The sequence below is a fragment of the Panicum virgatum genome, chromosome 1K (genome assembly GCF_016808335.1).
Source record: "Panicum virgatum strain AP13 chromosome 1K, P.virgatum_v5, whole genome shotgun sequence".
NCBI classification, from domain to species: Eukaryota; Viridiplantae; Streptophyta; class Magnoliopsida; order Poales; family Poaceae; genus Panicum; species Panicum virgatum.
Genome location: NC_053136.1, coordinates 27178891 through 27206364, shown reverse-complemented (window position 1 = coordinate 27206364; position 27474 = coordinate 27178891).

Sequence of the window (27474 nt, the reverse complement as noted above, 5' to 3'; positions counted from 1 at the left end):
TTGTCCTGGACCTTTTTCATGGCTCTTAAGATGTACTATCCTTTTCTATTCATAATCTCGCCTCACATTTTAACTCGGACCTCCACTCGTTGTAGACCGGTCAAATTCACTAGCCTTGGGTGCGTGTCCGGTACATCATACCCACTAATGGCCCTTTGGGTAATATGCATAGGAGATAGGTAGATAATATCTTCCCCTAGTTGCTGGGAAGCATATGCTTGCATCCTGCTTGGAAATCGTCGTCATGGCATTGTTACTTTGATCATAATGTGTGTACCTTTATCGATGGACATGTATAATCACTTACATGGCATAAAGGGTGACTTGCGTGATGTTGAGGTCCTTGCGGCGCAGCAGCCTATGCATGTCATGGAAGTCGACGGTGAAAATACAATCGTCGTCCAAGTGGAAGTACTCCTTCGTGGCCCCGACAATGAAATTCCTCATGCCTAACTTTGTAGCATGCATGTACCATAGATGGAACCTCCGAACCTCCCATGACTCCTCCTAGACGAGCTAGCCCAAGGTCAACATAAACTTGCCATTCTCGAAGTTATCAGGGCAATCAGGAGATAGGGGCCAGACTTACGGCGGTGTTGGTTCCCTGTAATTTTAACAACAATTATAAGAAGATAGTTTTGAATAAATTTGAAGACAACGATTATAAACAACCATATATAGTCAAATTTGTCATTGTGTACCTATCAAACGCTGTTCTGTAGGTGAAGTCTTCTGCTATTTGGTACGCGGCCCATTGCTCTGTAGTGAGGTGGGACGGTTTGTCCTCATCTTCTACTGTAGGCTTCTTCGGCACAGGAGGACATTACCCGGTGCCCTTTGGACCACTTGGAAGTGGTGGGTCGCTCTTGTCGGGGGGGGGGGGGGGGGCTACATCGAGGACTGTTACCTGAGCCACCAACATTGTCATCATCACTTGGGCTACTCGGTGGAGACTGCGATGGTTGCGCTGGTTTCGACGCCGGCTTCTCAATTAACAAGACAATATCTGCCTTGTTCCATAGCACGCGAAGGCCTATAGCATGGCGGATGGTTGTGGTTCCGTCTTCAATGGGATAGTCAAGTTCATCCTTTTCGTGTTCCTCGGCCACCCACGCTATGTGCACCACGGCGTATTCAGGCGGGATAGGCTGCCTATTTTACCTGACTTCAGTGTTAGGCAGCTATACTAATCCCTGCGCCACATACTTCATCCTCCCCGTCCTACCCCAGGGCACTTGGGGGACGGCCAATGTATCCTCTGTGATCTCATCGGCTGGGTACCTTTGGAGTTGTGAGGTACCGGCTGGCTGTTGTGGCAACAAGCCAGCCTAGAGGAACATCTTCTTCCTCAGCTCCATCTTGGGGTCGTTGCTCGTGAAGGCATCTTGTATCTTCCCCATGGCAATCTCTTCCATTGCCTCATATCTGCCTTTCTGGATGAGCCCTTCCTTGTATCTCTGCCTCGTGTGGTGTGATGCGGCGTTGGATTGCCATGAGTCCACATTCTTCTAGCTATGCCTCGAGGATACGCCCGCACGTGGCCACGGTGCTCGGGGTTTCCTAGCACCTTGGTCAGCAAGTCGTGCTGATCGACTGGTTTAAACTTCCCCTGTTGCTTGGCCGCACTAATTGCAATCAATGTCTTCTCCGCTTCCTTGGCCTTTGGCTCGTTATACCTGGCCATGCCCTGTTTGAGTTTCTTAGGCCGACGGGCATAGAAGTAGTTACGTCCCCTCTTGTCGACCTCTTCGAATGGATTCTCCAGCCCAGCCGCAGTTGCCTCCATTTCCTCCTGTCGCCACTTCTTACTCTTTGTGGCGTACCCTGTCATGCCCCGGTGGTGGGGTAGCACGTTCTTCTTTGCGAGCTCAGAGTACTCCTGGCTCTTGGCCTTAGCTTCATCGGTACTCATCTTTTCAACAAACTCTTCCCAAACCTGACGAGTGATGAAGTTGTAGTCTTTGTAGGGTGTCTTCCCTTCCTGCACGTAGTGCCTATTGAGGTGTGACCTCAAGTTGTGAAGCGCTTTGCCAGCAATAAACAAAGCATGGCGCTTGCACAGATCTTCATCAAATTGGTCCTCTGGGTATATAAACAGCCTATCATCTCTCCCCAAACGACACCCTTCAAGTCTGCCGGGACTTTCCTCCAATCCGAATATGTGATCGGCACGTGCTGCCTAACTATACAGGAGCACTGGTTGCTGAAGACGCCGATGACTTCTTCTAGCTCCAAGGGCTCTCCATGTGGCCCAATCTTGCGTATGACATGCACCTTGCTGTGAATCTTGTGCCTCCCGTGTTGGTCCCCTTTCTTCTCACTACTCTTGCCACTGGCGGCAGTTTTGGCTGATGCGCTTGGGGTGGGACTGGATCCACACTCCTCCAAGCGTTCTTCACTCTCTTCATGGTACTCCAAACACATAAGCACCACTGGCACCTATTGAGGACAAGAATTCGCATTAGTTTCATACATAATCGAGAAGGCCGCCATCTTTTGCTAACGTTGTATATATTCATTATTTACTCACGCGATCCTCATGATCTGCTTCATCCCATGCTGGGGTCCGAGATTTTTGTGTTGAAGGACGACGATCTGGCGTAGGACTATAGTTGGGATCTTCGTTTTCCTCCGTACGACGTTTCTTCTTGATAGGGGGTGTTGGCACCTCTTCCTCGTACGAGGTGCTCTCGTCTGACGATGAGCCTCCATCATCACTTGGAGCCGGGCTCGGGTCGCGCCATTCTTCAATAGGCAAGCCCGCCATTGCTTTGTTTTCTATAAATTTTTTTAATTCTGATAGTTGATTATATAAAGCTTAGTACTACAAATACAACTAGCAAAAAACTATTGAAAAAGGTACACATGATTCATATAGTCAATTCACTTAAGATTACTTAACTAGTAATTCAATAGCTATACACTACTGGAAAACAAGCCAAAGGTCCAGGCCAAAAGTACCTGCTCATATTGCAACCGGTACTGATACTAGACATTGGTACCAGTTGTAGCAATAGCCGGTACTTTTGGCTTGCGCCAAGCGCCGGAAAGTTGCGCCGCGTCAGAAACCGGTACAATTGAATATCAAAGGTACCGGTTAATACCATGAGCCGGTTCCAATTAGACTATGCATGAATGGCACCAGGTAATGGCACGACCCGGTGCCTTTAGAGCAGACATTAGCATCAGGTAAAATCATGACCCGGTGCCAATGCATGCGTTAGGTACTTGTGCTCCCAACACGCGAAATTTTAAAGTCTCTCACTGTCGGCACCTGATGAGCTCTCATCTCTCTCCCCGGTCACTCTCTCTCCTTCCTCCCTCTCTCTCCCACGCACGCCGCCCCTCCTTGCTCTGGCCCCTCCCCTGCTCCGCCCCTCCCCTCCTCCCTGCACCGGCAAGCACCCGCGCCGGCCTCTTGGAGTGCGCCGCTGAGCACGGCCCGGCGGCGGAGGGGCAGGGCCGAGGAGCGGCCTACCCCGACGGCGGAGCGGCGGGAGCGTGCCTGCTCCTCCTCCTCCTGCACATGGCGGCGAGGGTGGCGGACACGCTCTGGTGGCGCCCGCGGCGGCTGGAGGCGCACTTCGTGCGGCAGGGCGTGCGGGGCCTGCCATACCGGCTCCTCATCGGTTGCATCACGGAGATGGTCGCGCTCATGGCGGAGGCCGCTGCCAAGCCCATGTCGCCACCGAATTCGCACGACGCGCTCCCCTGGGTGCTCGCCTTCTACCACTACTGGAGGAAGATCTACGGTAACGAATGATTCGCTTGCTTGTCCAGCTCCGGAGTGGTGATCGATCGATCGATTAATGGCGGCGGTGCAGGGCCGATGTTCCTGATCTAGTTCGGGCCTACGCCGCGGCTGACGGTGGCGGACCCGGAGCTGGTGCGCGAGATCCTCCTGATGCGCGCGGACGCGTTCGACCGCTCGAGGGCGACGACCTCATCAACCTCTACGGCGACAAGTGGGCGCTCCACCGCCGCGTCCTCGCCCTGGCCTTCTTCCCCGACAACCTCAACGTATGTGCATGCCGCGCTGTCTCGTCTCTCTCCCCTCCTCCCGGTTGCTTGAGCGGGCCCGAGCGCGGCAGCATAAGCGGCGACATCCAAGGGAGGAGGGCGGATCTCGGAGGCCAAGGGAGGAGGGCGGATCTCGGCGGCGGAGCTCCGGGCCCGAGCGCGGCAGCAGGAGCGGCGGCCACGAGCGGCTCGGAGCGCGGTAGTAGGAGCGGCGACGGTGACGAGGCGAAGATCCGGGCCCGAGCGCCGGCAGCAGGATGCCTGCTTTTATTTTTTTTGTTTGCCAAAAATGCTTTGGTACCGGTTGGTCTTTCCAACCGGTACCAATGGATGTCTAAGGCACCGGGTGAAAAACCCAGTGTCGAGGCCAATGGTCTCGGTTTGGGGGTACCGGTTGTAAAACCGGTGCCTAAGCACCTCTTCAACCGGTGCCTAAGGCGTCATTTCTAGTAGTGCTACTAGATTAAAGATAGTGTACAAGTGCAGTAATTTACAAGCTCAATCGCTGAATTTGATTGAAACTAAATAAATTATTCAAATTAATTTACATCTATAGCATCTAAATTTACAACCAAATATATAGTTCTCTTTTAATTCATCAAACTCCATCATAAACAGAGAAGAATACTAAAACTAAAGCTACCAGACCCAACAGATTGATATAAAAAATGTGAGCTTGCCATCGCGTGCTGATGGAGTCGGTAGTTTCTATGTTTTTTATTTGAGCGTAGGCCCTACCAAACCGAACATGACATTGCGGCCGTCGAACAATAGCCACGCTAGCAATTTTGCAGTTCAAAAATCAACGCAGCACTGGAGCTGCCCTTACTATCATTTGATTGTTTCTTCTTTCTGTACAGCAACTGTTAGTTTAGTTTTCTTGACATGGCGATCTAAATATGTTTAACACTATATTACTGCCCATCAATATCCTGATGAGTATTCCACCTTTCATGTGGCAGATTAAATTAAACATATTAGAAACATGTTGCATGCAGAACCATTCGATGTTATGTCAATTTTGTCAGAAATAAACTGAATGCATATAACAGGATGCTACTGCAAACTGACTCGCCTATAATTTGCCCAAAAACTCACACCGCCAAGAGAGAACAGTGTTTGCTTTTTTCCAGTAAATGAAATATGGCTGCAGACTGCAGAAAGATAAGGATCGGTGTGCGTAGAAATGTGATTTCTGCTGCATTTCATCATCTCAGTTAATTTGCTTTCTGATATAAAATGTCAGATGAATTAATCAAGAGGGAGCTAGCTAGACCACACGATAGGAAGAATATATCCACAAAATGAACAAATCAGGTGCAAATCAACCTTTTTATGCAAACTATGGAAACTTCAATCTAGGCCATCGGATCAACATTCAAGGGAGGGGCGCAAGGGGTGGGAGGGGAGGTTTGCAAAAGTGTGATTATCCAATCTAAGGGCGGGTCTAGATTGTAAAATTACCCAATCCCCCATGCCCCTTGGATGTTGATTTGATGACCCAGATTGAAGTTTCTATAGTTTGCATGGAGAGGTTGGTTTGCACCTGACCATCAACAAATGCCGTCTGTAGTATCAAGATAAAATTTTCAGATAACTTTATTGAAATCTGAATTAGACCGAGTTCGTCACTCAGCTCAGCATGCATTTCTTGCTTGAAAAGGACCTTGTTCGGCTGGCTGGCTGGCTGGATGGCTGGCTGATTTCGCGTGAGAGGAAAATACTGTTGGCTGGCTGGTTGGCTGGTGGCTGGGCTGATTTTGCGTGAGAGAAAAATACTGTTGTGGCTGGCTGAATCCGGCTGAATCCGCCAGCCGAACAAGGCGCAAATAGGAAAGAAGGCATCGAATTAAAGAATTTAGGACAGTCTACCACTTCCCCCTGCCGCACCAGCCCATGCGGTGGCAGCTGCGGCTGCTGCTGCTGGCCCACCTCCATCCCTGCACACATGCCCGACTCGACGGCAGCGATGGTAGAGGAGGACGCAGGGGAGAGGCGGCGGAGGAGTAGGCGGGCGTACCGGTGGAGGGCGGCGGCGACGGGCGTCGAGCGCGGCGGCGGCGTTAGGGTTCTATACGGATCTAGCGTCGAGTGCGGCAGCACTTGGGTTCCCGGCGTTGAGTGCGGCGGTGGAGCTTGGGTTTCGGGCCTCGAACGCGGCGGACGGGCGTTGTCGAGCTCTCACTGTTGGAGAATGACTTATTAGTGCCGGTCAGAGGACGTGTTAGTGCCGGTCCCTGTGACCGGCACTAACGTGACAACACGTTAGTGCCGGCTACTGTGACCGGCACCAACGTGCGCTGCCACGCCACGCCACGTCCGCCCAGACATCCACTTTAGTGCCGGCTGGTATTACTAGCCGGCACTAAATGTTTTATTTTTTTCTTTTTGTTTTTATACAAATTGGTGTGGGTATTTGTGTCGTATTAGAACCGTATTACACACTAATATTAGGACTCTATTAGTACCATATTGCACACTAATATTAGGACCGTATTAGTAACTTATTGCACACTAATATTAGGATCACATCACACTAATATAATATTATATATATATAATATATGTACATACATATAGAGTTCATATATGGAACACTTTGGAGTTCAAAAGTACTTGAGATATTACAAATTATTAAGCATCAACTATAGTAACGTATCAGCTTCCTCGTCATCGGATCTTCTTTGGCGACGCTTGTACGGAGATCGCCATGAAATTCGCCCTTAGGATTTATGACTTCATCGAGCAGGAATCTGCATATAGCTTCTTGAATTGCCCTGACCCGAGCCATTTCAATGAGTTCTTCTTTCATCCACCAACGCTGTCACATTTTTCGATGAAGTCATGAGAATAAAAAATAATGAATTAAAATAATGAGCAGATGTGATTGTGCTCACGTACATTGAATGCCTCCACTGTCATTTGCCCTTTTTCACTTGCAAAAGAGTTGATCCACTCGCATACGTAGTATCCATATAAGTTGTTTCCTTGGTCCTGTCTCCAACACTATGGACAAATGTGGGTTACGATATAGAATTTTTCTGATGTTTATTGCGAATGACATTAGTAGCGAGAGTATATTCATACTGGAAAATCAGTGAACCAATGAAGAGGCTCGATTTCACCTATGGGCAAGCCTATGTGTTTGCGGAGGTAGCGACTCCATGCAATATTTACCACCTCGATGAGATTTTGGTACTTTGATTTATCTTGCCTTAACGAGTCATACACCAAGACCTTGTGCTCCTCAATTCGAATACAAAGCAATATCCAATGAAAGCTGTGCATATACATACGCACAACCAATTAATGTCGATTATAATAGTTATTAAATAGTATTATTAATACGAAGGGATTGAAAAGAAGAGGCTAACAAAGAATGACTCACTGATGGTTGTATGACAAGAGAATGAAGGGACACATGCTATTCTTACGCAACCCCCTGTATATAACATTGACTATGTCTTCAGGCTTTTGCGCTACCGATTGCTCGTGTATAATATCGGGGTCGAAGAACCCGACGTTATGGAAGTTCTTCTTTCGGCAAATTTGAATTTTTGACCTACGGGACACAAGAAAAACGGGGATCAGTCAACACACAAGGCTAAAATAATGAAACGAGAGACAATACTTACATGCACCATACACTGACGAGGGACTTGTGAAGGGCATCTTGATGGTATAAATCGTAAAGTGCTGCAAACTCGATATATACATCATCTGCCCCCTGCCAGAAATGCTCATCTTTAATCCGAGCTGGGAACATCTCTAATTCATTAGGTTTAGATTGCACGGCATACCATTTGTGTAACTCGGCCATTCTCGTTGGTAGGAATGGTAGCAACTCTGGCCATATCAAAGGTTCACCAAGTACAAACTTTTTCTTGCCGCGGGCATTCTATAGGGCCTCCCCAAGCAATTGAGCCCTTGTTAGATCAGTTTGCAATATCATCCCAGCCATGGTCAACGAATCTCTTGATTCATTGGGACATTCTTCACGCGGCACTATCAACGAAGGGATCGATTGTTTGGACTGCTCTCCGAGCTAGGGAACGGTCTTTGCATTAATCCGCCGATTCTTGGGGTTGCTGTAGCACTTTCTGATCTGCCGATCATAATCCGACCCCCTTTCTTTCTCCTTGGTGGGATCTATAATGAAGTGTTTAATGAATTGTGCCTTTGCAACCGGATCTATTTCTGGCTAATTGTTCGCAGCCTCCCTCAGTAGCTTGCGCTTCAGCAAGAAGGTTTGAAATGATTCTTCTGCCTCTTCCTCTTCTGGAGCCTTCGCTTTCTTCTTTCTTTGCTGCTTATGAGATGGCTGGACCGAAGGTACCGTGTATGCCTTCTGTCGCTGACTCTGATTCTGTTGTGCGGCTGGTGATGATGCCGGAATTGGCTCGCTTTTTGTGTGGCTGGTGATGGCGGATCCATGCTGGGGTCCCGTGCAGGCGGTGGAGAAGGTGGGCCAACACTAGGATTCCTGTCAGCTGGCGTTGGTGATCTTTGCCTTGAGCACCGAGCGGAATCTGTGGCTGCTTGCACCAATCTTATGTCGCGCTTTGGCCACGCGATCCATGTGTGTACGACATGTTGTAGTTCTGTTTCTTCAGGACCTATAGGGATCGGGAGGTCCATGTCTTCCCAGCGTTCTTCAGTAATTCGGTCAACAAAGACTCTGGCGAATCCTTCAGGAATCGGCTGGCAATGTATTGTCCCGCCTTCTTCTTGGACTTCCGCATAACCCTCAGCACAAACTTTGAGCTTTTTCCCATAAAGAACCAGAAGCTCACATTGGGTCCTAACGGTGATGTCGTCAATGGGGTCCCTCGGCCTGTCGGCACCAAATTAGGGTGCTCTGTGGAAGCAACACTGCTACGACGCTGAGAAGGGGGGCTGATCTCCACATTGGCAGCTGGTTGGTCCGAGCGTTGGCCAACTGTTGCCTCAAGTGACATTATCCGGTTTTCTAGGCTACGGATCTTCTCTGCCACTACTGCCTTGCTTCTGCATCGGCTTTGGTAGGTTTCTAGATCTCCGGAAAAGCCATATTTCCATGGAACTACGCCCACGCCTCAGGTCCGTCCAGTGTGTTCCGCATTCTCAAGAGCGTAAGTCAGCTCGTCATTCTCTTTGTTGGGCTGGAAGGTTACTTCTTCCGTACGCCTCATTGCGTCGTCGAGTCTTTGGGCAGCCTCTCTTAGTACGTCGCTAGTCACAAACATTCCAGTGTCGGGGTCTAGTGTGCATCCATGAGCAAAGAGGATAGTTATTTCTGTCACAATATGAACTAGAAGGTGTGTCATAATATTGAAGAAGGAAGGTGGGAAGACCATCTCGAAGCTAACAAGACATTCGACAATGTCTTTCTGCAGCTTTATTAGATTATTTGGATTAATTGCTTTCTATGAAATTTCATTCATGAACGCACAAAGTTTTACAACTGCCAATCTCACATTTTCTGGTAGAACACCCCTCAGTATAACCGAAAGTAATTGTGTCATCAGAATGTGGCAGTCATGGGACTTCAAGTTTTGGATTTTCTTCCCTTTCACATTTATTATGCCCTATATATTTGAGGAGTACCCAGACGGGACCTTGATACTGTTCAAGCAATCGATCATACTTTCCTTCTCCTATTTGCTCAGATTATAGCTGGCAGGTTTTAAATAGTGGCGTCCTTTGTCTCTCTTCTCGAGTTGCAAGCCTTGTCGTCCAGCTAGCATCCACATGTCGCGCCTTGCTTCCAATGTGTCTTTTGACTTACCATACACTCCCAGAAAGCCTAGTAGGTTGACGCAAAGATTCTTCGACAGATGCATCACATCAATTGCGTTGCGAACCTGTAAGACTTGCTAATAAGGTAGGTTCCATAATATAGACTTCTTCTTCCACATTGGAATATGTCCCTGGTCATCCTTCGGAACAGGTTGGCTACCGGGACCCTTTCCAAATAATACCTTCACATCCTTGATCATCGAGAACACACGCTTTCCATTACAGAACAGAGGCTTAGGATGAGTTTCAGGCTCTCCTTTGAAATGCTTCCCTTCGGTTCTTAGGGGGTGATCGATAGGAAGGAATCGGCAAGGGCCCATGTATACGCACTTCTTACAGTGTTTCGAATAAATGCTATCGGTTTCATAATAACAGTGGGTGCAGGCTATGTATCCCATGTTCGACTGTCCCGAAAGTTTTGCAAGTGCAGGCCGATCATTGATGCATACAAAAAGCAAAGCTCGGAGGTTGAAAGACTCCTGTTTATACTCATCCCACACATGTACACCTTCTTCTTTCTAGAGCAGTAAGAGATCATCCATCAAGGATTGCAGGAACACATCAATATCGTTGTCAGGTTCTTTTGGCCCTTCTATAAGCACCGGCATCATGATGAATTTACGCTTCAGGCACAACCAAGGAGGAAGGTTGAACATACATAGGGTCACGGGCCATGTACTATGAGCGCTGCCAAACTCACCGTACGGATTCATTCCATCCGCACTTAGAGCAAATCTTATATTCCTTGGGTCATTGTCAAATTGAGGATACTCTCGGTTAAGGTTTCTCCACTGGGACCCATCTGCTGGGTGTCTGATCATGTGATCCTCCTTACGGTCTTCTTTGTGCCACCGTATCAACTTAGTGTTATCCTTGTTTTTGAAAAAGCTCTTCAGACGTGGTATTATAGGGAAGTACCACACCAACTTTGCGGGAACTCTCTTCTTTACCGGCTGCCCATCAACATCACCTGGATCATCTCGCCTGATCTTATACCGCAATGCGCTACAAACAGGACAAGCTTCCAAGTTCTCGTATTTGCCGCGATACAGGATGCAGTCGTTAGGACATGTGTGAATCTTCTGCACGTCTAATCCAAGAGGGCAAACCATCTTTTTAGCTTCGTATGTTGTTGACGGCAGTTCATTACCCTCAGGAAGCATGTTCTTTACAATCTTTAATAGCTCACCAAATCCCTCATCGGTGACACCATTAGTTGCCTTCCATTTCAGCATCTCTAGCGTGGTACCCAACTTCTTCTGCTCCGGTTTGCAACTAGGGAACAACGGCCTTTTGTGGTCCTCCAACATCTTCTCGAATTTTAATGCCTCCTTCACAGTGTTATCTTTCTGTGAATCAAGCAACGCCTGACCTAGCTCGTTAGGTGGCTCCTCTTGTGCAACATTTGCTTCACCCTCGTCCATTGGTTCATCTTGAAAGCCACCTGCTTCATGAACCCATGCCCAATCTGGAAGACTGTTATCACCATCATCATCTTCTTCATTATCTTCCATCATAACTCCAACTTCGCCGTGCTTAGTCCAAAGGCTATAGTTACTCATGAAACCATTCAAGGCCAGATGATTCCATAGAGTATCTCTTTTTCGGAATTCCTTTTTATTTTCGCAAACACTGCATGGACAACACATTAAACCCTTTGGCGACCTATTTGCCATTGCCGCCTTGAGAAAAGAATCTAAACCCTGAATCCACGCTGAGGTGCTCCGGCTTCCATGCATCCATTGCCGGTCCATCTGTAATTAATTACCATATAAAAACAAAAATCAATTCTACATATCTCAAATTGGCATAATTGTCGCTAAAAGAACGTACACAAATAAATGTCTCAACATCCAACACAAATTATCCAAAGAAAATAGAATATAAAAACTATCGGCAAAACTTATTTCTTGTGGAAATTATGTACAAATTAAAAAAAAAATCATGCTCATTATCCCTAAAAACAGGTTACTATGAAGTAATTCAAAAAAAATGTAAATGTGTCATAGGCTACCTATCTAGTAAATTTAAACTTAATAGAAAAATAAATTGGCACAATAACATATACACATGTCACCATGAAATAATTCAAAAAAATCATTCTAAATGTGTGATAGTCAAACTATATAGTAATCATTCTCTATAAAGCAACAAATCAATTCTACCTTGCTCAAATTAATGAACAAATTAATAAATCATGCTCATTTTCCCTCATCCTTAAAATCCTTAAAATTTTGCATAATAACATATACACATGTTCCCGTGAAATAATTCAAAAAAATTACTCTAAATGTGTCATAGTCAAACTATCTAGAAAACATTCTCTAAAAAGTAACAAATCGATTCTATTTTGCTCAAATTAATGAACAAATCGGAAAATTATGCTCATTTTTCCTCAATCTTAAAATCACTATTTTCTTTATCTAGAAAGCATAAAACAAAGAATAAACACCGTGAAAGAAGAGTGAAAGAAGGTACTAATCTTTGGTGCACTTGGATGGATGAAGTCCTCACAAATTTGGGGGAAAATGGGCAGCACCTCCCCTCTGACACGCCATGAGAGAGAGGAGGAGCTCGGCCAAATGAATTAGTCGGGCTGGGGAAGGAGTGTTTGGTATATACGGGGCAAGTTAGTGCCGGCTGGCGATTTTAGCCAGCACTAAGTGTTGAAGTTTAGTGCCGGCTAGAAACACCGGCCGGCACTAACATGTCTTCTGACTGTTGTGGCTGCTGTGTTGACCGTTGGGGGATGGCACGTTAGTGCCGGCTGGGATGTCTAGCCGGCACTAACGTGCCCGCCGGGTCCTGTTCAGGCACGTTAGTGCCAGCTCCTTGTTGACCGGCACTAACATGCTAGTACCAATGTGGCTTTCTCCAGTAGTGGCTGCGTCGGCGCTAGGGTTCAACGCGGCAGCGTGGCAACCCTTCGGGATGAGAAGAAGGCGACAGTGGAGTTTGAAATTGGCAGGCACGGATCGCTCAGTTATATAGGCAAACATTAACCGAGGCGGTTACTTTAGGATCGCCCGCCTTGGTTAATATGCGCAGAATTTGAGCCTAATGTTTGGTTGCAATGCATTTATCTCCAAATTCTTGCACTGCACTTCAAAATCCGCAAAAAAGCAAAGTTGTAGGTTTCCAAATTCTGTACAACTTTTGTTTCAGTAACTTTTGCTGATTTGGCATCTAATATTTCAGTAACAGAGGCGGTTACTTTAGGTTTCACTAATCTCTAATATTCAACGTTTGAACATATTGCCATGTCATTCTCGAGTCTAATAAGTTACAATAATCGATGTCTCCGAACCTCCAGTTGAATAACTCAGTACATTAATTATTACATTAATAAGTTACAAAAAGCAACATCTGCGAACCTCTAGTTGAATAACTCAATACATTTATTACATTAATTAGTAAATCTAACTCATTTTGGCTTAGACGCTAGCACTGTCCTCTTCTCACCATCCGGTAGCACCATGGCTTCATCTTGGTCTTGTTGACGCGGGACTCGACTTGCTTGATCTTGTGTGGATAATCGGTAAAGAGCGAGAAATCTGCGTAGTTGTTGTATTCCTCGGGGCTCTGCACTCCATCAGCTCCCACTATCCTCTGCTTTCCTGATACAACCACATGTTTCTTTGAATCTCTGGGCTTCGGGTAGTAGGCTACCTGAGCGACGCGATTGGCTAGTACCCACTGATCATCTTTGTACCCAACACTTCCAAGCTCCACGGTGGTTAGCCCATACTCGTCCGCGACAACCGCATTTGGCTTGACCCACCAGCACTGGAAGATGGGTATCTGTAGTTCACCGCCGTAGTCAAGTCCCATATCTACTCAATCTGCCCAAAGTATGCCTTGGTGTCCCCAGTGGCCTCGTCGATGCCCTCATATCGAATCCTGCTATTCTGTGCTACGCTCTTCTTATCCTTCTCTTTCGTGTGAAACCTGTATCAATTGATGTCGTACCCTTGGCAGGAGGTGATTTGGGAAGACGGGTCGTACGCAAGCCTCGACTCATCAGATTCGCCATAGCGAGGTATGCCCTGATGTTTGATCCACGTAGTGAAATTGATCTTGTACTGTCTCTGTACCCAGGCCTCTGTGCGTCTGTCATGACTATGACGGAGCTCTTCCACATGCATCTCAACCCACTTATCTATGACAACTAACTGATTAAGGGCGTTGTGATGAGCTTCTTGTAGCATTTCTTCTTCTACGTCGGTGCGTTCTTTCCTCCCCGTGCACCCCATTCCTGAGATTCTGCCTTCGTGCGGATGGACGGGCAACCCAATCGCATTTTCATCCCGGATATATTTGGTGCAGCAATTAATGGCCTCCTCCATTGTGTATGCCTCGATCATAGAGCCCTCTGGGTAAGCACGGTTATGGACGTATCTATTTAGTGTCGACATGAACCTCTCGTACGTCCACATCTGGTGTAGGTATACAGGTCCGAGGTCCTAAATCTGATCAACCATGTGCATCATCTTCAAATATCGTACGGCGGGAAGCACATCTCGAGCTGGCAAATCGTCTCTGCGATGAATTGTTTCATGCTTGGCAGCTCAGCTTCATCGATGATCTTTTGTGTGAACCAGTTGAAGAAGTAACTAAGTCGTGTGATGACCATCTTCATGTATTCTGGACCAATTGCCCTGATCACAATTGGGAGGAACACCGTGAGCATGACGTGGTTGTCATGTGTGTTGAAGCTGGTTAGTGTGAGGTCCTTAATCGAGACCAGACTCTTGATGTTTGAAGAGAAACCGGTCGGCACCTTGACAGCCCTAAGCCACTGGCACACAGCCCTCTTTGATGGTGATGTGGGTTTCGATCTTCCGTCAGGTGGAGGTAACTATCGATTTGGCGGAAATGTCACACAAATGATCCGGCTTCCAATCAACGCGACTAGAACCCCGCAATCGCAACACCACTTCTCCTCTGGTTATCAACCATGCGCTGCACGATTGACCTCGCCACAAAGGCTAATCCTCGCCTGCGAATCGAAGACACAAGTAAGAACAAGAAAGAACACAATCTGGAAAATTGCGGATGAAAGATTAAGTACTCAAGTTGGGGTCTCACAAACCGACATGGCGGCGAAACTGTTCTTGATAGAATAATCTAAGCAAAACCCAAAACCTAATGGAGTGGTGGCTGCTATTTATGAAGACTCTAGGGTCGTGCAAGACCCCTTGGACGTGCCCATAATGGGCTCCAACACGATACAAGGCCCAAAGACCAAAAGACGGCGCCGCAGCGCCGGGACAGATTCTGGATGTCAAATTTCTCGGACGATTTCTGATGACTCCGAATGATTTTGGGCTTGAAACCAGGGCCACTGGAAGCGTCTTAAAATTATCTTTCCATCCATATAAAGAACGTCCAAATCCGACTCCGTATGCAACCTGGGCGTCCATTTTAGTGCGGGCTGTTCCTGGAGTCCGAAACTGAAACGAAGTCGAATCGGTTTGGGCCTCCATCTTGTTCCGGACGTCCTCGCTGGTCCTCCACGCCTCCAAGGCCTTCCCCAAGCCCTTGCTGGTCCTCTCTTTTGTTCCTAAGTACAATTAAATCATTAGGTAGCAAACTATTCTCAAAATTACAAGAATAATTACTTAGGAACGAGCTCACCTGTAAATTCAATAGTCTATCGCGTGCGCGAGTAATTGGACCTTGTACATCAACTTGAGGAGTGTTGTTTGTATCCATGGGAGTGATGTCCTCATCATCCTCCCCCTCTTGAAGTAGAGTCGTCCTCGACTCAAGCTCATCCTCTTCTCCCAAGTATGGTTTCAAATCTGAAATGCTAAAAGTGGGACTAATCCCAAACTCGGAAGGCAACTCAAGCTTATATGCATTATCATTAATCTTTGCCAAAATTTCATATGGTCCAGCAATATGTGGCATCAACTTAGACTTTCTCAAATCTGGAAATCTATCTTTTCTCAAGTGCAACTACACTAAATCACCTGGTTCAAGTTTAACTTCCCTTCTACCTTGACTACCAGCAATCCTATATTTTTCAGTCATCTTTTCAATGTTTTCTTTAGTTGAAGAGTGCAATTTCAAAATAAAATCAGCACGTTCCTTAGCATCACTATGTACTCGCTCATTAGTAGGTAGAGGCAAAAGATCAATGGGAGCATGAGGGTTAAAGCCATACACTACCTGGAAAGGACTTACCTTGGTGTTGGAGTGTTCCGCCCGATTATATGCAAACTCCACATGCGGCAAAAACTCTTACTACATCTTCAAGTTTTGCTTCAATATTGCTCGCAGAAATGTAGACAATGTTCTATTCACCACCTCTGTTTGTCCATCAGTTTGGGGATGACATGTTGTAGAAAATAGCAACTTTGTCCCCAATTTGTTCCATAGCGTGCGCTAAAAATGACACAAGAATTTTGCATCACGATCTGAAACAATAGTAGAAGGCATACCATGCAAACGAACAATCTCTTTGAAAAAGAGGTTAGCAATATGAATGACATCATCCGTTTTATAACAAGGTATAAAATGTGCCATCTTAGAAAATTGATCGACCACCACAAAAACACTATCGCTCCCCCTCTTCGTTCGAGGCAATCCCAAAACAAAGTCCATAGAAATATCCGCCCACAGAACCAAAGGAATAGGAAGAGGCATAGACAAACCATGTGGATTCAATCGAGACTTGGACTTTTGACATGTTGTGCATCGAGCAACAAAGCGCTCAACATCACGCTGCATCCGAGGCCAAAAGAAGTGTGTGGACAGCACAGCCTCCGTCTTCTTAGCACCAAAATGGCCCATCAAACCACCACCATGCGCTTCCTGCAACAACAAGAGACGAACGAAACCAACTAGAATGTATAGGCGGTTAGCTCTAAACAAGTATCCATCATTTAGCACAAATTTATTTCATGTACGTCCCTCTTTGCAATTCAATATCATATCTTTAAAATCATCATCTAGAGCATATTGTCCGTTAATGGTTTCAAGTCCAAAAATACGATAATCAAGTTGAGACAACATGGCATAGCGTCTAGACAAAGCATCAGCAATGACATTTTCATTCCCCTTTTTGTGTTTAATGATGTGGGGAAAAGTTTCAAGAAATTCCACCCATTTAGCATGTCTACGATTCAGATTTGTTTGGCTATGAAGATGCTTAAGTGATTCATGATCCGAATGAATAACAAATTTCTTAGACCATAAATAATGTTTCCACGTTTGCAAAGATCGAATGAGAGCATATAATTCTTTATCATAAGTGGAATAATTAAGAATAGGTCCATTTAATTTCTCACTAAAATAAGCAATGGGTTTACCTCCTTGCATCAAAACAGCACCAATACCAACTCCACTGGCATCACATTCAAGCTCAAAAGTCTTACCAAAATCAGGAAGTTGGAGTAGTGGCGCGTGAGTAAGCTTCTCTTTCAAAAGAGCAAAAGAATCCTCCTGTGGCTGCCCCCAATGGAATGAAACACCTTCTTGGTCAGCTCATGTAGAGGGGCAGCGATGGTGCTGAAATCCTTCACAAAACGGCGATAAAATCCTGCAAGTCCAAGGAAACTCCGCACTTGTGTCACCATCGAAGGCGTTGGCCAACTCTGAATGGCATGCACCTTGCCCTCATCCACCTCAATGCCCTGTGGAGTCACAACATAGCCAAGAAATGAGACTCGTTCGGTGCAAAAGGTGCACTACTCGAGGTTACCAAATAAGCGCGCAGCTCACAAAGCATAAAAAACAGCACGTAGATGATCAAGATGTTCAGATAAACATGTGCTGTAAATCAAGATATCATCAAAGTAAACCACCACAAATTTGCCTATGAAAGAACCTCGTTCATTAAACGCATGAAAGTACTAGGTGCATTAGTTAATCCAAAAGGTATTACTAACCACTCATACAATCCGAACTTGGTTTTAAAAGCAGTTTTCCAGTCATCGCCCAATTTCATTCTAATCTGGTGGTATCCACTGCGCAAATCAACCTTAGAGAAAATCTTAGAACCACTTAACTCATCAATCATGTCATCTAATCGTGGAATAGAATGACGATATCGGATGGTAATGTTGTTAATGGCTCTACAATCTACACACATGCGCCAACTACCATCTTTTTTTGGAACCAAAATGACAGGAATAGAACAAGGACTAAGGCTCTCATGTACATACCCGCGGTCCAAAAGGTCTAGGACTTGGCGCTGAATCTCCTTAGTCTCCTCGGGATTTGCCCGATATGCAGCACGGTTGGGCAAGTTCGCTCCAGGAATCAAATCAATTTGATGCTCAATCCCGCGAATGGGAGGAAGTCCTAGAGGTATTTCAGAGGGAAAAACATCTCTGAACTCCTGCAAAAGGTTAGTCATAGGCGCAGGCAAAGTGCTAGCAATATCATTAATGGAAAATAAAGTATATTTGCAAACCAAAGCGTAGCAGCAAGCATCATCATCATGAATTTCAGCAAGATCAGATTTCATTGCAAGCATGACAGGAGCATTCAACTTAATTGCTTGCTGATTTTCAGGTTCTTTTTTAGCACTTTCATCTCTATCTTTTTCAGCTTGTACAATTTCAGCAGGAGTTAAAGGCAACAAAGTAATTTTCTTTCCCTTATGCATGAAGGTGTATTTATTACTTCTACCATGGTGTTTAGCATCGGTATCATATTCCCAAGGACTACCCAACAAAAAAGAGCATGCATCCATAGGTACAACATCACAATCTGCAAAATCATAATATATACCAATGGAAAAATGCACTCGTACCATGTGTGTTACCTTAACCTTGCCGGAATCACTGAACCACTGAATGTGATATGGGTGTGGCCGTGGTCATGTGGTCAAGCCAAGCTTCTTGACCAAATCTGAACTCACCAAATTGTTGCAACTTCATCCATCAATAATCACACGTGCACGCCAATTCTGGATGGCGAAGAAAGTCTGGAACAAATTATGGTGCTGCTGCTACTGTGAGGGCTCAGACTGAGTACTAAGGACACGCTGCACAATGATGCTCCGGAGATTTGCCGTGGCAGCACCACCAAACATGGCATCATCATCTGTGGCAGCCTCACTGGAGTCACCATCATCATCCTCAGCATCAGAAGCACTAATGTAGCCATCCTCTGTAGCAATGTATGTCCGTTGGCTTGGGCAATCCTTCTTCACGTGACCAATCCCATGGCAGCAGTGGCACTTAATGCTCAAAGTGCGACCACTGGAGGATGCTGGAGGTGTTGCCGAATCCGATTTCTTGGAGGGTACCTGCAAAGAAAGCTTACCATTGTGTGCCGCAGGTGTACCGGGAGTTGAGGCAGATCGTGTGACTGATGAAGGGGTCGAAGGTGTGCGACTCGAAGAAGGTGCACTCGTCTTTGGCGTAGGTGAAGCGCCAAAAGTACTCCGGGGTCACTGTTGTCGTCCCTGCAATTCTTTTTCTGCAAGCATAGCAAACTGGAACAACTTGTCGACAATGTTAAAGTCTTTATAATCAACAATGTCCTGAATTTCACGCCTTAAACCCGAATAAAAATGACAAATAGCATCCTCGGGTCCCTCAACTATACCACAACGCTGCAATCCTTTTTGAAGCTCACCATAATAATCCTGAACAGATTGATCCCCTTGGCCTAAACGCATCAGTATCTTACGCAATTGTCTATGATAAAATGGGGGAACAAATGTATCACGCATAGCTACCTTAAGATCATGCCAAGTCATAGGAGCTCTACCATCAGCAACTAGACCAGTCCACGAAATGATAGCAAAATCTTTAAACTCACTAGTGGCTTGTCTAACTTGATGACGTTCAGATACAAGTTGTGAAGCAAATTTTTTTTCTACTGTCATCTCCCAATCAAGATATCCCTCAGCATCATTATGACCCAAAAAAGATGGTATGGTAAACTTAATCTTAGCATAAGGGTCATCAAGAACATGATTGTTATTACCGTGGTGACGGTGTGGAGCACCAAAACCCATACCTTTCGTGTTCTGGCGAAGGTGGCATCGTAGGCGTAAGTCTCTGGTGGCAGCTTCATCATAGTTGCCATGTTCATCAAACATCGCATCATCTGGAAAACGTGGAGGCGGCGGCGGTAGTGGTTCCCGCTACTGGTTCTATTGTGGACGTGTCTCCAATGCAGCATGTCTGTCGACGATGTCGAACAACCGTTGATATAGCCTGTCATAAGTCTTGCCAAGCTCCATGGCAATGATCGCATCATGGACGGACTTATTCACCCTTTCTTCCATCTGTTCTAACATCAGCTTGTTGGTCGCCTCAAGCTCTTCCCGGCTGACACATTCATTGAAATTTGTAGGGATCCTTGCTTCATCATCACCGTCTGCTGCCATTGCAAACAACAAAACAGGAACAAATGGTAAAGGGTATCCCTAATAATCTCTCTACGCGCTCTCGGGTGGAACAAAGATACACACTATGTCTTACCAAGCTCTTACAAGTGTCTCACGAAAATACAAGGCAAAGGACGGTACAATCGGAGGCTGGTTCGTGATACTTACCAAGAGGTAGTGAAGCCGCAATTGCAAGGTCAAAGCTGTAGTAATCAGAAGGTAATATGTGGATCTTGGAGGGCACAATATGTATGTTAGTGGAACACAATTCAATAACAAATAGTAATGCTGAATAAAGGTCCCAAGTACTGGTCCTAGTTGCTGGCCTATACGTGTCCCAGAAAGGTAGTGCTAACAATTAAGGATCAAGTATGGAGATGATAAAAAGCACTGAAATCAGGAACAAGGCACACTTGGACAGTTGCAGCAACCACAGCAAAAATAAGGCTCAACGGAGCGCGTCGTGAGGAGGCGGCACTAGTAGAAATCAACTTTTTCTCTTTTTTGCTTTTATTTTTCTGATATTTTTTTTCACTTTCTGCCTCCCAAGAATAAGCACATGACAAAATTTCAGATCAAACGGATATAAGATGTGGCTTATGGAATTTCTGCAACAAACTTTAAAAATCGTGCAAAATCTTCAGAGCTCCGACAGACAATTTTCTGAGCCGAAATTAAAAATTCTGAATTCGCCACACCCGGCAAAGCGGGGGACGGATGGATGTCAAATTTTTTTCTCTTGTCCGAAGTGTTAAAGTTTGCCTGATTCCGAGTCCGTATGCGAAAGTTATGGCCGATTGAAGTGGGAGGAGTCCGATTAGGGTTTCGGCAGAGGCAAAACCTAATCGGTTCGAAGGCGATGGTGGATGGAAAAATACTACTAAACCAAAACACGAACTAACCAGCAACAAGACTAGGAACAGGGACACAAAACTCAACACTACGAACTCTGAAAAAGAATTATGCAAAGGCTAAACACGGCTGTGGGATGGGGAACTAAACCCTAAATTTTTGTTGGCTTTTTTTTGTGGACTATGGGACGAAGCAAAGTAACCACTCAAACTAGGGTGAGCCTGACAGTAATACCTGAGTCTTGATTACCACTTGATGGGGATGTGGGTTCCAATCTTCCGTCAGGTGGAGGTAACTATCGATTTGGCGGAGATGTCACACAAACGATCCGGCTTCCAATCAACACGACTAGAACCCCGCAATCGCAGCACCACTTATCCTCTGGTTATCAACCATGCACTGCATGATTAACCTCGCCCAGAAGTCTAATCCTCGCCTGCGAATCGAAGACACAAGCAAGAACAAGAAAGAAAACAATCTGGAAAATTGCAGATGAATGATTAAGCACTCAAGTTGGGGTCTCACCAACCGACACGGCGGCGAAACTGTTCTTGACAGAATAATCTAAGCAAAATCCAAAATCTAATGGAGTTGCAGCTGCTGTTTATGAAGGCTCTAGGGTCGTGCAAGACCCCTTGGACACGCCCCTAATGGGCTCCAACACAATACAAGGCCCAAAGACCAAAAGACGACACCGGGACAGATTCTGGATGTCAACTTTCTCGGACGATTACCAAAGACTCCGAATGAATTTGGTCCTGAAACTAGTGCCACTGAAAGATTCTTGAAATTATCTTTCCATCCACATAAAGAATGTCCAAATCTGACTCCGTATGCAAGCTGGGTGTCCGTTTTAGTGCGGGCTGTTCCTGGAGTCCGAAACTGAAACGAAGTCGAATCGGTTTGGGCCTCCATCTTGTTCTGGACATCCTCGCTGGTCCTCCATGCCTCCAAGGCCTTCCCCAAGCCCTTGCTGGTCCTCTCCTTTGTTCCTAAGTACAATTAAATCATTAGGTAGCAAACTATTCTCAAAATCACAAGAATAATTACTTAGGAACGAGCTCACCTGTAAATTCAATAGTCTAGCGCGTGCACGAGTAATTGGACCTTGTACATCAACTTAAGGAGTGTTGTTTGTATCCATGGAAGTGATGTCCTCATCACTCTTCTCATCTGTCGTGAGGTTGTAGCTTGCGCCTGGAAGGTCCATTTTCCCGCTCTGCACCGCTGGGGTCGGATGAAGTTCGGGCCTAATGTCCAGGTTCACAAGATCCTGACATGACTTCAGACCATCTTTCATCTTAGTCTTCATGTCTAACAAGATCTCGGTAGTGCTTTCAAAAACATTCGTTGAAAGGTGCATGCAGTCGACGACATGGGGCGTATCTAGCTCCTTCTAGTACGACAGGTAGTTGAAGAAACACGACTGCTTCTTGAAAGGAACTGGGGTGATAGGCGGTTGTTCCTCCTCCATCATATCCCGCTTCCTCTTCTTCTTTTCCGTGGTCCCAGCTTTCTTCTTCTTCCCAAACTCTACGTTTTTGTGCTTCACCATTTCAAACACCTTTTGCCCATAGCTCGTCTTCTCTGGCTCATCTGTTTGAGGCTTGGCCTCTTTGCAAAGAACTTATTCATCGAAGGATGCCGGTACTTGTGCTTTTTGCTGAGGAATCGCCTATGTCTCATATACACCAATTTGTTTGATCCAGTAAGATAAGTGTAGCAGGTACCATCATTGCAAACTACACAACCTGACTTGCCTTTGATCTGCCCCGATAGTGAAAGAAGGCCAGGGTAATCAGTGATGGTGATAAAGATGATAGCTTTTAGAGTGAACTCCTTCTTTACAAACACATCCATCATTTTTACCCCCTCTTCCCATAGCATCTTCATGTCCTCCATGAGTGGCTTCAGAAACACATCTATATCATTGCCTGGTTGCTTCGGGCCAGAAATAAGCATGGTTAGTAAAAGATACCTGCGCTTTAGCATAGATAGGGAGGTAGGTTGTAGATGGTCAGGATGACCGGCCAAGTGCTGTGGTAGCTGCTGAGGTCACCGAACGGATTCATCCCATCAGTACTTAGTGCGAACCTGACGTTCCTTGCCTCATCACCAAGCTCCTTTGCATACTTTGCATCAAATCTTTTCCACTGCTTGCCATCGGAGGGGTGTCATAGCTTGCCATCGCCGTTAATGCATTTTGCTAATGCATGCCATGACATCAGCTTGGCATCCTCTGGGTTCCCGAATAGCGCACACAGGCGATCGATCATAGGGAGGTACCACACTGATAGGGCAAGACTTTTTCTCTGCACGTATCCAACTTCTTCCTCATCCTTAGGAACCGCTGGGATCTGCTTGGTCGTCTTGTTCTTCTTCTGCCTACTCTTGGGTCCCTCGTCATCCACATCGGCGTGACAATCGGCATTCCTCTTGTAGCAACTCGCGCCGCAATGCGGACAGCTCTGTAAGTTCTCATACTTGCCCTGATACAGGATACAATGGTTACTGCACGCATGGAACTTTTTAAGCTTCATCGACACTAGCCGGATCATTTTCCTCGCTCGATACGTATTGGCCGGCACCTTGTTACCCTCTGGGTATGTGTCAGCAATGATACGTAACAGGTCATCGAAGCTGTGTCGGACCACCCATGGCGAGACTTCAGCATCAACAATTGGAGATTAAAATGCAATGCCATCCCTTACTTCGGACAGTCCTTGTATAGCAGATCAATTGCCGCCTGCTTCATCTCCTTAAAATTCTTTAGCCACTTCGGATTCCCAAACAGAACATTGTCTTGGTCCATGCGGTTAGCCAGGTTCTCGAAAATCTCTGAATGTTCGGGCCCCAAAAATTCACTCTGCTCATCACAATCCCCATCACCACCATTGGCTGCCATGTCTTGGAGAAATTCATTGATCTTGACATAATCACGATTCCTAGTATCGCCGCTTGCTCTTGGTGCCGATGATGATGAGGGCTGTTGTCCTCGTTCATTCACCGACGAGGTCGTCGTCGACGAGTTTCGTTCTGATGCACCGGTGGCACTAGAATCCACTTCGCCATGAAACTTTCATACGGTATAATTGTCAACAAAACCATAGCGGATCAGGTGAGATTTCACCACGCTATCTTCGTAGACAAGATTGTTCTTGCATCTATTGCATGGACAAATGGTGCCCTCCCGACCCAGACTTGTATGATGCTTTTTCGCAACGGCAACAAATTTTGTCACATAATGCAGGAAAGTTAGATCGTTGCCCGCCTTTGGTATCTTGTACATCCACTCCGCCCTGTCCATGAGGAGACCCTGCACACAGCGAGAAACAAGAGTCAGATCGATCCGGATCTGGTTTTCTCTCTCCCGCATTTAGAACTAGGTCTAGATCTAGATCCAAAACAAGTAGAAACAGAGAAGATGAGAGGGTGAGGAGTTAGAAATCAACCTTTCGCGGTGTCCTCCCCCACCAAATCCAATGGCAAAACCTCCCCCCTCTAGAATGCTCAAGTTTGGGTGTTTTGACCTCAAAACACCCAAAAATGGAGGAGGAGCCGCAGGGAGGAAGAAGAGGGGTGGCTGGTATATATAACAAACTTAATCAAGGCGGGCACTGTAACAGAAATGTCTCAGTTAACGACACTAAACCGAGGTGGTTAAGTTAGAAATAAACGCCTCGGTTAATGGTTTAATCGAGGCGATTGCCTTCATTCAACCGCCTCGGTTAAGTTTCTTTAACCGAGGCGGTTTTTCTTAAGTGACCTCCTCGATTAATCTATTAACTGTGGCAGTTGTATGGCCGGCGGCCCGATGCCTATTAACCGAGGTGGTTCGGGAACCCGCCCGCCTCCGACGCCATTTTTAAGTGCCTCGCAAAATAGAATTCTGTAGTAGTGTGTGATGAAACATTTTCGCCTGCTGCAATGCTAAAGTCTATTCGGATTCTTCTAGCTGTTGCCGCATTTTGTGACTATGAGATATGGAAAATGGATGTCAAAACAGCTTTCCTAAACGGAAACCTTAGTAATGATGTGTATATTATACAATCTGAAGGTTTTGTCGATCCTAAAAATGCTAGGAAAATATGCAAACTTCGGAAGTTCATTTATGGACTGAAGTAAGCATCTCAGAGTTGGAATCTTCGTTTTGATGAAGTAGTCAAAGGGGTTTGGCTTGATCAAGAATGAAGAAGAGCCTTGTGTTTACAAGAAGGCTAGTGGGAGCGCACTTGTGTTTCTGGTCCTATATGTTGATGACATATTGTTCCAGACGTTGCCGGCGAGATCAAAGCCTAGTTTGTTCGAGCTGCAGATGCCGTCAAGGCGCTTTCACCGATTCTTGAGGTCGGGAGGCGGAGGTACAATCACTGGAGTTCAATGTACCATGGTAAGCCTTTTGTTCTTCGAATACTCAGCACGTCTTTAGAATAGTTTATGCCCAACTCTTTGATTTGACTTGTTGATGTTTGGAAAATAGTTTCATCTCGTATGGTGTCAGCGATTGCCTTGCCGCATTCAGACCTTGGAGGCGTTGAGCTTTTGGATGTTGGACGTGAGAAGGTGTTGGGAGGTAGGAGCCTGTCTTCGACACTGCAGAAGCTCTATATTTGGGAGAAGAAATTGTATGATGAGGTTAAGGTATGCGTGCCTTAATGTTTATGGATGACCTTTTATCCATTTGTCAATATATCATTCTTAGTCTACGTAACTGCAGCATGTTCGAATATATTGTCAAGTACTATCAACTTAATAAATTGAAGATACATGAAAGTGTTATTCAGAGTGCATTAGGTCCGAAAACAAATCTGTTACTCCATAGCGGTCCCATCCATAGGTATTCTATTTGCTGGCTACAATATGGCATTGGCATCTTCATTAATTCTCTTTAATTTTACTTACTTTTTTGCGAGAACTTTAATTTGACTTACTAGATGTCAGTAAAACTTGGTCATGCTGTGAGAAACACAACTCTTAATGGCTTCCACTTGAAACATGAGAACTGAATTTTCCATATTAATACATTGGATATATGTTTGTTTTTGGGATCCACTTATTTTATAGAATATATTTGCTGATAATTAGGCACAGATATCGTAGTGTCATCAATGATTTCGTTCCATAGCAACCTAAAGGGTAAGCTTAGTTATTGAGCAATAATATGAGGAACAAGATAATACTATGTGACTAAATTTTAGTACCAGCATTTTTTTCCTACCCTTATATCAAATAATAAAGAGCTTTGTTGCAATGATTGTAAAGTACCAGATGGTACTTTTATGTACTTTTCCCTTAGAATTTTTCCAAACCGTTGATCTATGGAAAATTAAATTAAATTAGTATTCGTCTCTCTTTTTGTACCACATTTTTGTACCGCCATGTACTTTAGTTTAGGTACTTCCAGGTACTTACTACCTTGACCACCGTACGATTCTATCAGATGGATGGCTTTCATTTTTTTCAATCATTGTAAAACTTCCCATATATCATAGTTTGATTATTTTTAACCCCTCCTAAGTTTTATTATTGCTCATAATGGCTGAGTAGGACCAACTGTTCTCTATCTGGATTGTGTCATGTGCCTAATTATAATTTAGTGCTCTAAATTAGACAAAATATATGTGAATCGTAAGGGCTTCCGATAATGTTCCTGGAATTGAACAATGAAATTGTATGATCAACCTTCTGAGTAAATCAAGGGGATTATTATGGTGATCCATGAGGTTTTTGGCACGATTGTTAGATATATATAGGATCACTAGCTCAAGAATAGAACCACAAAATAGATTAGAGATCATAGAACAAACACACCTTAGGTCTGTTGGGATGCCATCTTTGGACTTAGAGATGGCTTGTAGAGCTTGCTGTCGATGGATGGGTTGTCCTTCCCATGGTTCCTTTGCAGTAACTGTTGTTGGGCAGCTTAGGGTAGAGGAAGGCAGTCAAAAATTAGACCACCCTTTCATAAGGACCTCTCCTTTATTTATATGCAAAGCACCATGGGGGCCAACACATTTTGCGGTCTTCTAGGGCCCTCCAACAAAGGGCACAAGTCCAAATTGGACTTGTTCTTTGACAGCTACTAATCACAGCTGTTACTATGCTTATTGCTGACATCATTGCTGACATGATCAACCCAACATTCTCCCCCTTGATCATGAGGCTTAAAACTCATAAGTCTATTTTTTTCAATAAAATGACATACCAAGATAAAAGGATTACAATGGTCAATTATACATACCATTGAACCCAATTACTATAGCATGCCACCTTATATCAAATGAACTTCTTTAACTTAGGAGCTCCAAAACTAATTCTTTATCGTTATACAAAACTTATGGACTCATTTCTCAAAAGATGGTACACCAGACCAATCAATCACTGCAGTCAATTAAGTACTACAGGACTAAGTGACCATAGTTCCCGTTCAAAATCAAAATGATTCCTCTTAGGCTCATAGGGAGACGGTG